Raw genomic sequence first — 17,125 nt, 5'->3', positions numbered from 1 at the left:
CTCAAGTGTATTGCTGCATGGCAGAGACAATACTATTAGTGTTTGCTCTTAGGTGAATCCCTCATTTATTAAAAATTGCTAATTGAGTGTTGTGGCTTGTATAATGTGTGTGCGCATGCAAATTGCTTCAGTCATGTCCACCTCTTTGTGACCCTGTTGACTGTAGCCTGATAGGCTCCTCAGTCCATGGGATTCTCCAGGCAACAATACTGGAGTGGATTGCCATGCCCTCCTCAATGGGATCTTTCCAAGGGATTGAACCCACATCCCTTTAGTCTCCTGCATTGGCAGGCAGGTTCTTTCACCACTAGTACTGTCTGGGAAGCCCAGCTTGTACTATAATGGCCCCCAAAAGATGTCCTCAATGTAACCCCTGAGAACTTGTCAATTTATTAGTATTATGTGGCGAAAGAGACTTAGTAGATGGAAGGAAGTTGGCTAATCAGCTGTAAGGAGATTGTTGCAGATTCTCCTTTGAGGGGAGCTTATATAATCAAATGGACCCTTAAAGGTGGAAGAAGGCGGTGAGAGGGAGAAACATGGCAGAAGACTTGGGAGAGATTTGGAGCATGGGAGAGGGACCATACCCACGGCTCTGAAGATGAAGGAGGTCGTGATCCAGGGAATGCAGATGGCTTCTAGAAGCTGGGGAGGGCCCTCATCTCACAGCCAGTAAACAAACAGGGATTCAGTCTTAGAATCACAAGGCACTGACTTTGGCCAACAACCTGAGTGACCTTGGACATGGCTTCTTCCCCACAGCATTTCGAAAGGAAGGCTGCTGGCACCTTCTTTTCAGCTCTGGAGATCTTAAGCCCAGAGCTCCAGTTGAGCCTTGATGTTTCCAGACCTTGAACCCACAAAACTGTGAGACAATAAGTGTTGTTATAAACTAACTTTGGGGGAGTATGTTGCCATGGGGAAAAAAAAACCCACCACCACCTAAATCAAGAATTTGCATTGTCCCAGGAACTCTGAGGGGTCCTGGGAACAGAGCTGTGGGCTGCCTAGATTGCTAACTGGGCGACAGGCTCACCCAGTGCAGACATCAGCAGAGGTCAGTCATTTTCAGTCCTTTGGTGTCTCAATTGTCCCTGAAGGAAGCCACTTACTGGGTCGTGCCTCAGTTCTACAGCTGTCAGACAGGCATAACTGCACAGGGCTTTTCTCTGGAACTGAGGTGTAAACACTGTGAGCTGTTTTCCATATGGTTCTTGGGGGACCTGTGAAAACTCAGCTGTCTCCTGACACTGAAATGCCTGTCTCCTACCAAGATGCAGCTGTGCCCCTGTGCCCGAAGATGGGGTTTGGAAAGACGCTGCCTCCAGCTCAGGGGGAACACTTATTTGATGGGATAATTAAATCAGTGGTCCAAATTAGTTTTTTTTTAAAAAAAACGATCTCCATGTGCATCTTGTTTTACTGTGGCCCTTTTTGTAGCTCTTTAGACAATGGTAATTATCAGATGAAGGAAAGGATTAAAATGGAAAAGACAACAAAAAAGTTCTCACTGTACTGATCTCAGACAAATTTGAGATCACCAAACAATTGGTTGTAACAAACTAAGGTCACATGCAATCAAACGCAGTTATCTAAAAATACAAAGTACTGTCCTCAGCAAACAATCTCAAGAACTGAACAAATATTTAGATTTGCCAGCATCTGTTGAAAATCTGTATGAAATGTCTCCAGTAAACTGAACAGTGCTTAAGAAACACTTGGGCTAAATAACCTAAGAAATTATTCATACTGACTAAAGAATTACATAAATTGAAGCCACACTTGCGGAAATATAATTGTATATGGAGCCGTTACCTCCAGGGATAAGATTTTTTCTGACTATCTCACCTGATTTATTACACTGTTTATTTCTTCAGAGTACTTAGCACTGTTTGGCATTTTATCTTTTTAAAAGTGTTTTGTTTATTGTCTCTTTTCCTTTTTAGAATATGAACTCCATGAGGGCAGAAACTTGTCTGTCAATTGAGATATCATTCATCCTACTTCTGGTACTTGCCCTGATTTTTTTCTCTACCCATGCATTTTCAAGGAGCAGAAGCTACCCTGGACTTGTCTTTTCTTTTTTAAAAAATTAATTAATTTTTTGGGAGGCTAATTACTTTACAATATTGTATTGGTTTTGCCATATGTTGACATGAATCTGCCATGGGTGTACATGTGTTCCCATCCTGAACCCCCCTCCCACCTCCCTCCTCATCCCATCCCTCTGGGTCATCCCAGTGCACCAGCCCCGAGCATCCTGTATCATGCATCGAACCTGGACTGGCGATCCATTTCACATATGATAATATACATGTTTCAATCTCATTCTCCCAAATCATCCCACCCTTGCCCTCTCCCACAGAGTCCAAAAGACTGTTCTATACATCTGTGTCTCTTTTGCTGTCTTGCATACAAGGTTATTGTTACCATCTTTCTAAATTCCATATATATGCTCTAGTATACTGTATTGGTGTTTTTCTTTCTGGCTTACTTCATTCTGTATAATAGGCTCCAGTTTCATCCACCTCATTAGAACTGATTCAAATGTATTTTTAATGGCTGAGTAATATTCCATTGTGTATAAGTACCACAGCTTTCTTATCCGTTTGTCTGCTGATGGACAACTAGGTTGCTTCCTGGACTTGTCTTGAAGCCTGTGCAAACATAGCCAGAACCAATCAGCACATTCCATTCCACTGGCTAGAAAGATTGCTTTGTTATGAGTACAAGTCATGCCTATCAGGATGAATGTGATTCAATTCTGGGATTTTCCTTTGAGCTTTTCTGCTGAGTCTTAAGCCTGAGAGGATGTAGGGGCTAGAGATGTTGCCACCCTACATCTGCATTGACTTTATCAGGATGGATGAAAAGCTGAGCCCAGAAATAGGAAAAAATGACCCTTGATAGCATAAGTGTATGTTAGTCGCTCATGTCCGACTCTTTGCGATCCCATGGACTGTAGCCCACCAGGCTCCTCTGCCCATGGAATTCTCCAGGCAAGAATACTGGAGTGGATTGCCATTCCCTTCTCCAGGGGATCTTCCTGACCTAGGGATCAAACCCTGGTCTCCTGCATTGCAGGCAGATTCTTTACTATCTGAGCCTCCAGGGAAGCCTTTGATAGCATAATATGGACCCGAAATCCTATCATGTTCAATTCAGCACAACCATGGAATTTTCACTTACATGGGCCAATAAATAACTTTCTCAAAACAAAGAGCCTCAGGCTGAATTTTACTTGATAATCCAGATCGATCAGAGAAGCACAAAGAACTGTGGAATAATTACCTCATTGATCTGGGCACAAAATTTCTGTAACTGCAGTTGGAAAATCATGCATGAAAATCATTCATGGGGTGTTTACCAGTCAGTTATCATTCTGTGTCTTAGGATCAGGACAGGTGAAACAGTGTAGTATATTGTCTGCTTCCTAAAATATTAAGTAAAATCTCTGACTAGTGGCTTTGGAAACTATAACATTTCTATTATACCCACACTCGGAGAAGGCAGTGGCACCCCACTCCAGTACTCTTGCCTGGAAAATCCCATGGACGGAGGAACCTGGTAGGCTGCAGTCCATGGGGTCTCTGAGGGTTGGACATGACTGACTGACTTCACTTTCACTTTTCACTCTCATGCATTGGAGAAGGAAATGGCAACCCACTCCAGTGTTCTTGCCTGGAGAATCCCAGAGACGAGGGAGCCCGGTAGGCTGTTGTCTATGGGGTCGCACAGAGTCGAACATGACTGAAGCGACTTAGCAGCAGCATACCCACACTGGCAGCTCCAAATCAACTAGGTAAGAACTTTCTGCTTTACATGTTGACTATAATCAACCTCAATGCAAATGATTAGTGAGGTAGTTTAAATTCATATAATGTTTCAAATTTTTGTTACTATTTCCTATGTAGTTAGGTTACTAGGAGATGGCCATTATGCTAGGATGGAATTTACAAAAGCAAAAGCAAAAAGCCTTGAATATAGTTATTTCATGAATGTCCCCTTAGGAAAGATCAATTGGTTGTTGTATTGTCATGAGGAAAACAAGACAGTTGCATTGCTGTGTACACTGGTAAGGGGAAGGGACTCAGTAATCCAACTGGTGGTATATTTCAATCTGTGGCTTAATGAGTTGTTTTTACTATAGATTTTAATGTGAAGAAAGAGGAGAAGTAGTCCATCTAAGAAGTTGCTGCTGCTACTGCTAAGTCGCTTCAGTCGTGTCTGACTCTGTGCGACCCCATAGACGGCAGCTCACCAGGCTCCCCCGTCCCTTCTATATCCAAGAAGTTATATAGCAGCAAAAGTGCAGACTTGGAAGAAGAACCTTAAAACACCAGAAAGAAAGTCAAGAATCAATCATTAGTCCTCTCTTGAACATCTGCTAAGTACATATTGAAATTTTAGGTATGATAAAATTTAGTAAAGACTTTTTGGTTGGGTCATAGATGGGAACAAGATAAATTATTTGGAAGGCCAAATCTTCATGATCTTGAAAAGCACAAAGGAGAAAAGCAGAGACATTGTAAGGATGAACATTTAGGATATACTTCCAAAGGCATGTCATAAACCCCATGCTTCAGTCACACAGGTGCAGGTTGGCAAACACCACTGAATGCACCATGAGGACCCTGGGCAAATGCCCAAAATTACTTCACACGAAATCCATATGTGATCAGAAGGCCCAGTAGGCAGGGAAAAAAGATTTCAGAGCACTGGTTAAACATCTCAGCAAGAGTTGGAGACTTGAGTCCGGGAAGATCCATATTTTCTTGTCCATTTAGACAAACACATCGCTGAGAGGATCAACAGAATGTATTAAATTGAGAGTTAAAATAAATTAAGAGTTAAAATATCAAACTGAATTAAGATTTAGCCAGTAAATGACTGACCTTATATTGTTAACCCTTTTTTTTTCTTTTAGTTGCAAGTATTGTGCCTTCTGCAAATGTGATAAAGTATTTCATATTTAGACCAAATAACTGAAATCCAGTAGGATTACTGGACCATGTGTAATGGTGTACTGAAAGTGAAAGTCGCTCAGTCACGTCCGACTCTTGTGACCCCATGGTCTATACAATCCATGGACTTCTTCAGGCCAGAATACTGGAGTGGGCAGCCATTCCCTTCTCCAGGGGATCTTCCCAACCTAGGAATCAAACCCAGGTCTCCTGCATTGCAGGCGGATTCTTTACCAGCTGAGCCACAAAGGAAGCCCAAGAATACTGGAGTGGGTAGCCTATCCCTTCTCCAGCATGGTGTACTAGATAAAACTATTTTTAAAAATATATTTAAATATGTTAGATGTATAAAGTGCCCTGAGTCCTGATGTTAGGTGAAGCCCACTTTTGGGGTACAGCAGAACACGGGGGATTTTGGAAGCCCAAGGAGTATGTGTTTTCACAATCCTGCTACAAGAAGCTTTGTTTTCTTAGACATTTAGAGAAAAAAACAGATGAAATGGGTAGCTTCTCATTATCCTCCTCATTGTTTTTCTTGAGCCATGTTAAAGTCAAAATTTTTTTTGAAACTTCAGAATGTGGGTTATGGAATTCCTTCATTTTAAATTTCTTTTTGTACATCTTTTCACATTGTTCCTAATTTCTGAAATGTTGTGTATGTGTTAAGTCGCTCAGTCACATCCAACTCTTTGCGACTCCATGGACTGTAACCTGCCAGGTTTCTCTGTCCATGGAATTCTCTAGGCAAGAATACTGGAGTGGGTTGCCATTCCCTTCTCCAGGGGATCTTCCTGACCCAGGGATTGAACCCAGGTCTCCCTCATTACAGGCAGATTCTTTACCTTCTGAGCCACCATGGAAACCCTGAAATGTTACTCTCCCCCAGTAAGCAGATCTTTAACTTGTTGCATGATTCTAGCATGGAAAGACTCTTTTTCCTTTTAAATCTGAGATAGACTTGTGACCTGATTTCAGCAGTGAAAAGGGAAGAAAGTGGTACTGTTCTAGGCTGAGCCTTTAAGTTATCTAGTAGCTTCTAATCCTCTCCTGGAGTACAGCTGCCATGATGTAAGGAGTCCAAACAAGACTATGAAGTGACTGAACACCACGTGCCAAGTGACCTGAGAGAATGAAAGACAACCTTAGATGTTCCTGCTCCAGACGTGCCCTTGCTGAATGCTACTGCCTGAGTGACCCCAGCTACTACCACAGTCATGGGGCAGCAGAACTCCCCTGAGGAACCCAGTTCACCCACATAATTATGAGAAATTTAGAAAAATATGTGTTGTTTTCGGAGAAGGCGATGGCACCCTACTCCAGTACTCTTGCCTGGAAAATCCCATGGACAGAGGAGCCTGGTAGGCTGCGGTCCATGGGGTCGCGAAGAGTCGGACACGACTGAGCGACTTCCCTTTCACTTTTCACTTTCATGCACTGGAGAAGGAAATGGCAACCCACTCCAGTGTTCTTGCCTGGAGAATCCCAGGGACAGGGGAGCCTGGTGGGCTGCCGTCTATGGGGTCACACTGAGTCAGACACGACTGAAGTGACTTAGCAGCAGTGTTGTTTTAAGCTAGTGAATTTTAAGCTAGTGATATGGAAAGACTGAGGGCAGGAGGAGAAGGGGACGACAGAGGATGAGATGGTTGGATGGTGTCACCGACTCAATGGACATGGCTTTGGGTGGACTCCAGGAGTTGGTGATGGACAGGGAGGCCTGGCATGCTGCAGTTCTTGGGGTTGCAAAGAGTCGATGTTGTTCAATCACTAAGTTGTGTCCAATTTAGTGGTTGGACTGGAACCTGGCAGGTTACAGTCCATGGAGTCGCAAAGAGTTGGACACCACTGAGTGGCTTAACACACATAGAACATTTCAGAAATTAGGAACAATGTGACAAAGAACTGATGTTGTTGTTCAGTCACTAAGTTGTGTCCAACTCTCTATGAGCCCATGGACTGCAGCATGCCAGGCTCCCCTGTCCTTCACTATCTCTCGGAGTTTCCTCAGATACATGGATGATGCCATCCAACCATCGCATCTTCTCTCTCCCCCTTCTCTTTCTGCCCTGTCTTTCCCAGCATGAAGGTCTTTTCTGAGGAGTGGTCTTTTTTCTCTTTGCATCAGGTGGCCGAAATATTGGCGCTTCAGCTTCGGCATCAGTCCTTCCAATGAATATTCAAGGTTGATTTCCTATAGAACTGATTGGTTGGATCTCCTTGCTGTCCGAGGGACTCTCAAGAGTCTTGCCCAGCACCGCAATTTGAAGGCAATTCTTTGGTGCTCAGCCTTTTATGGTCCAGTTCTCCCATCTGTACATGACTACTGGAAAAAGTCACACAGGAATAATAAGCATTAATAACTGAAATATTTAAAAGGACAAATCAGTGTACAATTCCAATTCACAATAATATTGGCTATAATGAAATAAGCGAGATAACATAAATGGATTGCAGCACTCATCTAGAGAAGTCAAAAAAGGCTTCCAAGGAGAAATGGTGCTTGACTCGAATTTTGAAGACTGAAACAGAGTTTCTGGGCAGAGGAGGGGTAAAGAGTCTTTTTAGGTGGAATGAGCTGCCTGGAAGATGACTTGGAGGCATAAAATAACGGGACGTCCTCAAGGGGGCTGATAACACTGACAAGGGTTTAGTCTGATGGTCTAGACTAAAATTAGGAGGTATAATAGAAGGGATCTCACACTTTTCCTTCTTTTGTATCGTTTTGTCAGGGGAAAAGACCTTGTAATTGATGCATTTCACCTACTTATATTCTACACAGCCAAACGTTTTCTCAAATATTAATGAGACAAAAGGAACTGCTTTTGTTGAAAGGCGTTGTCTGATCTTCATTTACTATCCTAGCAAAATGATTAATCCATTCCAGAAACAAAAACAATGACATAGTCATGTTATAAACATTAATTCCTCAAGAAATTCATCTGTGGACCACCTCAGAGGCTCCTGAGGACCACCAGGCGGGACTGGTCTGGGCAAGATTACAAAGCAGTTGGAGTTTATCCTGGTGTTATGGCCTCCCATCTCTGTGTCTCAGTAGCATGGAGCTCTCATCTCCATGGAGATCTGCTTCCTAGAAAGGGCCAGATACACATATTCTTACTTAGAAGTATGAGCCCAGAAAGAGGAGTGTGGCCACCCTTCAAGAGGGATTGATTAACCAACATGTCTATTTTGCTTCTCAGAAGACAAGGATTTAAACTAAAAAATCATTCTATGATGGTAGAATTTTTTTTTTTAAATTAAGCAATTTGGGGTGAAAGAATTTGGAGTTGTGGGGAGGGAAGAGAATAGGCTGCCTTCTGAATATCCCTAGGATTACATGTTGCTACAAGGAGAAACTGTAAGAAATCTGTTATATTCAAGCACAAGACCAAGTGCTGTAGAGAATATAATGGTTCAAACAGTCCCTGCCCTCAAGGAGCTTGACTTCCCTGGTGGCTCAGATGGTAAAGAATCTGCCTGCAATGTAGGAGATCCAAGTCCGATCCCTGGGTTTGAAAGATCTCCTGGAGAAGAGCATGGCAACCCACTCCAGTATTCTTGCCAAGAGAATTCCATGGACAGAGGAACCTGGTGTGCTACAGTCCATCGGTTCACAAAGAGTTAAACACGACTGAGTGACTAACACACACACAAGGAGCTCATAGTCTAGTAAAGGCGATAAGAATTGGCAATGGGTAACAATAAAGCAAGGCCTTCCCCGATGGCTCAGTGGGTAAAGAATCCTCCTGCAGTGCAGGAGATATAGGAGACCTGGGTTTGATCCCTGGCTCTGAAAGATACCCTGGAGAAGGAGTTGGCTACCTGCTTTAGTATTCTTGACTGAAAAATCCCCTGGACAGAGGAGCCAGGCAGGCTACAGTTCAAAGTGTCACAAACAGTGACACTGAGCATCTAAGCTCAGGACACGACTGAGCATCTAAGCAAGCAAGCAACAATAAAGTAAGGCAGAATTAATCATAGATAAAAATGCATATAGAAAGTACTATAAGGGATTATCCCCTCCCTCCCAAAAAGAGAAATGACTGTTTCTAAAGCATAAAAGTCATGAAAGTAGAATAGTGGTTAAGCATGGAGGAGGCAGAGGAGCAAGAGAAAATGTGTACTGATATTTTTGGTCCTATATATGAAGCATTGGAAAAAGGAGGCTCATGAAATTTAATAACTTCCCAAGGTAAATTTGTTAGTAACTGGCATGGCTGGAGCTTAAGGTTCGTGAAGGCATGTAGTGGGCGGAGTTGCAAGGGTCACACTTCAATTTTGTGCTAGGAAGTTTAGTTTACTATTCTGGAAATAAGGGGAGTCACCGAAGGCTTCTGTTTATAGAGTGGAGTGTATAGGCAGATGAAGTATGATATGATACCACAAAGGATGGATGAGAAAGGATAGAGATTGCAGGCAAGGAGATATATTACAATGATTTATCCATCCATCTATCTACCTGTTCAACAAAAGTTCAATCAGTGTCTACTATTTGCCAGTAGTTACATAAATCTATTGCAATAACCCAGTAAAGAGTGTGAGATATGGAGAGTGAGTAAGGAAGGTGGCAGCAGAGGATGCATCCCTCTGATAACTTCCCTTTGGTATTTTTCTCAAATGTGGGGCATGGTCCTTCCACAGTTGCCCAAGTTATCACAGTTGCTCCCCTACTTCTCTGTTCAGCAACTGGCTGGCTGCCAGAAGCCAGAGGCTCTGGGAGAGGCCTTTGGGCTCTGGCAGACAACACTGGGCAGAAGTGGAGATTCTGAATCCAGAGCTTCTCCTCTGAAGTCCAGAGGGAAGAGAAGCTTCTACAGACATCTCCATCTCACTTATGCTCTGTCTCTAATAAGACCCTATAATTGCCTGTATGTCTTGTTCCCAGACTCTCTCTGTCTGCAGAATTACAGGGATCTGGGATTTGTGCTGGAAACCAGAGAATTAGGCTCAATGCTTTTCTGCAAATTACAGAGAATAAATATCTAAATATAAAATTAACCACAAAACTTCTAAACCACAGATGTAAGTGATATCAGCCTCTGGCAGCCTTTGAAAATGTTCTCTCTCCAACAGTGCTAACCTGGGAATGTGGACCAACAATCAGGATGGTGTTGATCAAAGGGTATATCCCAGTCACATTTGCAAATATCCATTATGACATCATGACCGGTACTGCTCATAGAAAATATGGGTACTTTCTTTTTCACTTGTTACATGTGTATCTTACTTTCATCTTCTGTCTCTCCCCTACTTCATATTATTTCATATGAGGTTTATTGGAGGTTAACTTTACAAGATAGCAATTAGGCAACAGTACATCCAGAAGAGACCTTGACTGAAATGAAAGGGTGATTGACATATCATAGAAATGAATGCAAAGACTCTCAGGACTTTCTGTCTACTCACTTGGGGAAGAGGATGAGAGTGTCTTGGTTTGTAGGAAGACAGTTGCAACTTGGCAGACTGAAACAAGAGCTGTTTTATTGCTGTGTGTGAAAAGTGAGAGTGTTAGTTGCTCAGTCATGTCCGACCCTTTGTGACCCCATGGACTGTAGCCTGCCAGGCTCCTCTACCCATGGAATTCTCCAGGCAAAAGTGCTGGAGTGGGTTGCCATTCCCTTCTCCAGGGGATCTTCCTGATCCAGGGATCAAACCCAGGTCTCCTGCACTGCAGGTAGATTCTTTACCTGCTGAGCTATCAGGAAAGCCCTTTTATTATTGTGTGGAAGTTCAAATAATGTAGAGGATATGTATGGTGGCTGAGATCCAAAGGTATGGATAGTGTCAGATTTTAGCTGCTGTCTCTTAGCCCTCAACCCACACTTTTTTATTCTTTTGGGTGATTCTGGGGCTGGGGGCATTCCAACCATATTTCTACTTTGCCAGCTGGCTCTCTGTTATGCTCTGCTAACAGGGAACTCTAGGGAGAGGTTATAAGCCTGGAGAAGAAAAAAGAGAATGCTTCTTCTTGTATGCTTCTAGTTCCTGTGAGGGTGGCCCTAGCAATGCTTAATTTCAGCAGTGACGAAGTTTTCCTGTGCCAGCAGGTGAGTCCAATTTGCACTTTTCCAATGATTTCTAGAACCATCTTCATTTACCTACTAGGGATGAGAGTACCTGGTGGACAGTGACCTTTCTGCAGAGATCCAGGTCCATTCTGTAGGGCTCCTTACCAAGATTCTAGAAGTTTAATAATTTTATTTCACAGTTCTAACCTTTATTCTCCCAGTCCTAGGGGGTGGTAGCTGGATTCTGCATTTGCTACCTTTGTGATATTTGAGTGTTCTTTTTCTGGCTTTTCAATTATTTAGGTGAATGAAGAGTATCTAGGAGAAAAGGTACATTTGGAAATATGAGCGGAGATTTTCTATGGAAAAAAAGAACTGAGATTCAAATATGGATCTTTTGGTCCTCTCAGTTTCCATAGGTGCAAAGGGGCCAGCTACCTGTAAAGTTATCAATAAGCATCTCTTAGCAAGATAGACTCGAATGGTTGATGTTTTATTTTGGCTGATGTCATTGTTTGCCTACTTCATTTTTATGTGAAACTATCTCTTCTCAAGCAACCTTGGGCAAACTGTCTGCTAATGGGATCATGCCTGATACAGTGGTTAATAATCCTGCTTGTTATAGATGGATCAGCTTTAAACAGGGCATTGGCAATCAAAAATTCGAATCCCACCACCTGTGATTTTCTAACTCAGTGCGCGGATGAGTAACATGGTATTTTTGTGATTTAGAGTCCTCTGGAATAAATGAGGAAGATGGTATCTGTTCAGGCCTGTCTGAAATGTTGAGGTGGGAACTGAAAACACTTGTGCATAAGGCAATGCTTGGTCAGTTTTAAGAAACTACATGTGTTTCAGGGGTTATGATGACAAAAGCTCAAGACAGTCGAACGAAAGCGTCAGCCTCCCTGTGTCCCGCTAAGAGATGCTTATTGGTAACTCTTCAGGTGGCTGGCTCCTTTGCAACTGATGCAAACTGAGAGGACCAAGAGGTCCATAGATGAGTCTTAGTGCTTTTTTTAGATAGAAAATCTCTACTCATATTTCCAAACGAACCTCATCTCTTCCCAATTGCTACCTCCAAATGTTACCAGCGTTCTATTTTAGTCTTGCCCAGTTACGAGAAAAATGTCTACATTATTATTGTTGCTATTTCGCTTTTCTATTCTAGATTAAATTTGGTTCTCTTACTTATAAAGCTTGCTGGATTTTCTTGCTATAGAGCCTGGATTCTAATTACATTTCTGCCTCTTGCCAACTATAAGCCAGCTATTTTACCCTTCCTGTTCTCAATTCCCTCATCTACTAATTGGAAAAATATATATACTATCTGTCTCACAGGGCTTTTAAATCTCACATAAAAGTGCTTTATAAATTCAAAAGTGTTATAAAGGATGCTACTATTATTTTTGGTAGTGTTCATAGTAGGAATTTAGAATCATTTAAAAAAGATCCTGTAATCAGTGCCTGGAAATAACACCTTATAAATTAGCATTAAATTTTTTTGTTTCAAACCTTTTCCATTGATGTATATCAAATAGATGCTAGTAAAATACATGGTATTGAATTTCAACAGTTAGTTTCTGGAACAAGAGCAGACATTTCGGTATATTTCCAGTCAGTTTTTATCTTATGAATTTGTCCTAATACTGCAAACCCACTTGCTTGTGTCTGAAATAGTGATTACATAGAAGAAACACTCACGTGTCAAGAAGGAAAGACTGACAAATGAACACTCAAAGATTCCAGAACCAGGAACAACTGATTTCAAGGTTTTCAATATCAGAGGTGTATATGCTAGAAGCAACATGTATGATAGGACTGGCAAACAGTAGCAAGGAATACACCACAGAACAAATTATTTCTCTGGTGGTCTCCAAAATAACTATGCACCAACCAAGGCTTCCATGCCTACATTTTTCTTTTGGCTACTGTTTTCAGCTGCTTCCAGACACAAGGGGGAAAAGAGGATGGAATCAGTTGTCTGTAGAATTCATGTTACCAAGCAGTAAAGGCTCATTACATACTTACTAATTCATGAGAAATCAGTTATGTCTGATTTATCTGTGTTGGCTGTCTATAGTGAATGGATTCATTGAGTAATTGTTGAACAGTTGAAAGATGGGAGGATACTGTTCATTTAAGAAAAAACAGGCATAATTGCCTGTGTGTCTGTGTTACTTTCATTTCCACTATGAAACTGGCTTCCCTGGTGGCTCAGATGGCAAAGAATCTGTCTGCAATGCAGAAAACCCAAGTTTGATCCCTGGGTTGGGAAGATCCCCTGGAGAAGAAAATGGCAACCCATTCCAGTATTCTTGCTTGGGAAATCCCATGGACAGGGGGGCTTGGTGGGCTACATTCCATGGGGTCGTGCAGAATCAGACATGACTGAGCAACTAACTCTTTAATAAGACAATTGAACCAACTCCTGCCAAAATAACACACATAAAATGCTTAACAATCATTTAGTCTCAAAATCACATACCAGGCTGTTTCATGATGGAAAGGGCATATGTTCAAACATAGAAAGTAGGGCAAATCAACTTTCCTTATGGTGAATCACTGGATATCTCTCCAACTGTGAAGATCATAAGAAGTAATTTTAGCTTTTTATTAGATTTTCCCCTAGATAGATTAGAAATAGTTTACAGATCTTTGTACAGCTTTCCCAGATCATTCTCTCCCTTGAAAAGGATGCCTTAATTTAAGGCTACTATATCACTGGAGTGGGGGAGGTTCTGTCACTTGTAACTTTAGTTAGACTTCGAGAAATCATTACATTGCCAGAGACCCACAAAACTGTCATCTGTGTTTGTAGGTGTAAAGCTGTTTAAACATGATGGCTTTTTAGATGTTTTGCTTCCAGGACATACCAGGTTTTCTAGTGAATTAGCTCCTTTTCCAGTTGCCTCCATGTAGCATTGGTTCATTTGTCACACAGAATCAAACTTAGGAGGGCTTCCCAGATGGCTCAGTGGTAAAAGAATCTGCCTACCCTGCTGGCTCAGCTAGTAAAGAAACTGCTTGCAATGCGGGAGACCTGGGTTCAGTTCCTGGGTTGGGAAAATCCCTTGGAGAAGGAAATAGCTACTTACTCCAGTATTTTTGCCTGGAGAATTCCATGGACTGTATAGTCTATAGGATTGCAAAGAGTCAGACATGACTGAGAGACTTTCACTTTCATTATGCAAGAGGAGTGGGTTCAATCCCTGGGTTGGGAAGATCTTCTGGAGAAAAAAATGGCAACCCACTCCAATATTCTTGCCTGGAGAATCCCATAGACAGAGTATCCTGTCATTCTATAGTCCGTGGGGTGGCAAAGAGTTTGACATGACTTCAGTTCAGTTCAGTCGCTCAGTCATGTCTGACTCTTTGTGACACCATGAATCGCAGCACGCCAGGCCTCCCTGTCCATCACCAACTCCCGGAGTTCACACAGACTCACGTCCATCAAGTCAGTGATGCCATCCAGCCATCTCATCCTCTGTCGTCCCCTTTTCCTCCTGCCCCCAATCCCTCCCAGCATCAGAGTCTTTTCCAATGAGTCAACTCTTCACATGAGGTGGCCAAAGTACTGGAGCTTCAGCTTTCGCATCATTCCTTCCAAAGAAATCCCAGGACCGCTCTCCTTCAGAATGGATTAGTTGGATCTCCTTGCAGTCCAAGGGACTCTCAAGACTCTTCTCCAACACCACAGTTCAAAAGCATCAATTCTTTGGCACTCAGCCTTCTTCACAGTCCAACTCTCACATCCATACATGACCACAGGAAAAACCATAGCCTTGACTAGACGGACCTTAGTTGACAAAGTAATGTCTCTGCTTTTGAATATACTATCTAGGTTGGTCATAACTTTCCTTCCAAGGAGTAAGCATCTTTTAATTTCATGGCTGCAGTCACCATAGCAGTGATTTTTGAAGGCCCCCCCCCAAAAAGTCTGACACTGTTTCCACTGTTTCCCCATCTATTTCCCATAAAGTGATGGGACCAGATGCCATGATCTTCGTTTTCTGAATGTTGAGCTCTAAGCCAACTTTTTCACTCTCCACTTTCACTTTCATCAAGAGGCTTTTTAGTTCCTCTTCACTTTCTGCCATAAGGGTCGTGTCATCTGCATATCTGAGGTGATTGATATTTCTCCCAGCAATCTTGATTCCAGCTTGTGTTTCTTCCAGTCCAGCGTTTCTCATGATGCACTCTGCATAGAAGTTAAATAGGCAGGGTGACAATATCCAGCCTTGACGTACTCCTTTTCCTATTTGGAACCAGTCTGTTGTTCCATGTCCAGTTCTAACTGTTGCTTCCTGACCTGTATACAGATTTCTCAAGAGGCAGGTCAGGTGGTCTGGTATTCCCATCTCTCTCAGAATTTTCCATAGTTTATTGTGATGCACAGTGTAAGGGTTTGGCGTAGTCAATAAAGCAGAAATAGATGTTTTTCTGGAACTCTCTTGCTTTTTCCATGATCCAGTGGATGTTGGCAATTTGATCTCTGGTTCCTCTGCCTTTTCTAAAACCAGCTTGAACATCAGGAAGTTCACGGTTCATGTATTGCTGAAGCCTGGCTTGGAGAATTTTGAGCATTACTTTACTAGCATGTGAGATGAGTGCAATTGTGCGGTAGTTTGAGCATTCTTTGGCATTGCCTTTCTTTGTGATTGGAAAGAAAACTGACCTTTTCCAGTCCTGTGGCCACTGCTGAGTTTTCCAAATTTGCTGGCATATTGAGTGTAGCACTTTCACAGCATCATCTTTCAGGGTTTGAAACAGCTCAACTGGAATTCCATCACCTCCACTAGCTGTTTGTAGTGATGCTTTCTAAGGCCCACTTGACTTCACATTCCAGGATGTCTGGCTCTAGATGAGTGATCACACCATCATGATTATCTGGGTTGTGAAGATCTTTTTTGTACAGTTCTTCTGTGTATTCTTGCCACCTCTTCTTAATATCTTCTGCTTCTGTTAAGTCCCTGCCATTTCTGTCCTTTATCGAGCCCATCTTTGCATGAAAAGTTCCCTTGGTATCTCTAATTTTCTTGAAGAGATCTCTAGTCTTTCCCATTCTGTTCTTTTGCTCTATTTCTTTGCATTGATTGCTGAAGAAGGCTTTCTTATCTCTTCTTGCTGTTCTTTGGAACTCTGCATTCAGATGCTTATATCTTTCCTTTTCTCCTTTGCTTTTCACCTCTCTTCTTTTCACAGCTATTGTAAAGCCTCCCCAGACAGCCATTTTGCTTTTTTGAGTTTCTTTTCCATGGCGATGGTCTTGATCCCTGTCCCCTGTACAATGTCACGAACCTCATTCCATAGTTCATCAGGCACTCTATCTATCAGATCTAGGCCCTTAAATCTATTTCTCATTTCCACTATATAATCATAAGGGATTTGATTTAGGTCATACCTGAATGGTCTAGCAGTTTTCCCTACTTTCTTCAATTTGAGTCTGAATTTCCATAATAAGGAGTTCATGATCTGAGCCACAGTCAGCTGTTGGTCTTGTTTTTGTTGACTGTATAGAGCTTCTCCATCTTTGGCTGCAAAGAATATAATCAGTCTGATTTCGGTGTTGACCATCTGGTGATGTCCATGTGTAGAGTCTTCACTTGTGTTGTTGGAAGAGGCTGTTTGCTATGAGTAGTGCATTTTCTTGGCAAAACTCTATTAGTCTTTGCCCTGCTTCATTCCGCATTCCAAGGCCAAATTTGCCTGTTACCCCAGGTGTTTCTTGACTTCTTACTTTTGCATTCCAGTCCCCTATAATGACTAAATAACAGCTTCTCAGGGTTATTATTAAGTCTAATGAGCTACAACATATAAAGTGCGTCAAACAGATCCTGCCACATGGTAAGTATTCAAAGAATGTAAACAAATACTTTGTTTTCATTAGTGTTTGATCAGTGTTTGTTTCTGCTCTAGAAGATTTTTACCTGATATAAGTACTTAATACAAGATTTTCATACTATATTATGTAGTATACATAATATATTTCATATACTATATGAAGCTACTATTATTATATTATTTTATGGTAATATATATTTTATATTGTGGTTCAAGAAAATGATGATGTTTCAGAAATTCTTTAAATTTCAGCATAGATTTGGTAACACTGATTTCAGTTCAGTTCAGGTCAGTCACTCAGTCATGTCT

Source organism: Ovis canadensis, chromosome 2, assembly GCF_042477335.2.
Source record: "Ovis canadensis isolate MfBH-ARS-UI-01 breed Bighorn chromosome 2, ARS-UI_OviCan_v2, whole genome shotgun sequence".
Taxonomy (NCBI): domain Eukaryota; kingdom Metazoa; phylum Chordata; class Mammalia; order Artiodactyla; family Bovidae; genus Ovis; species Ovis canadensis.
This window is presented reverse-complemented; position numbering follows the sequence as displayed.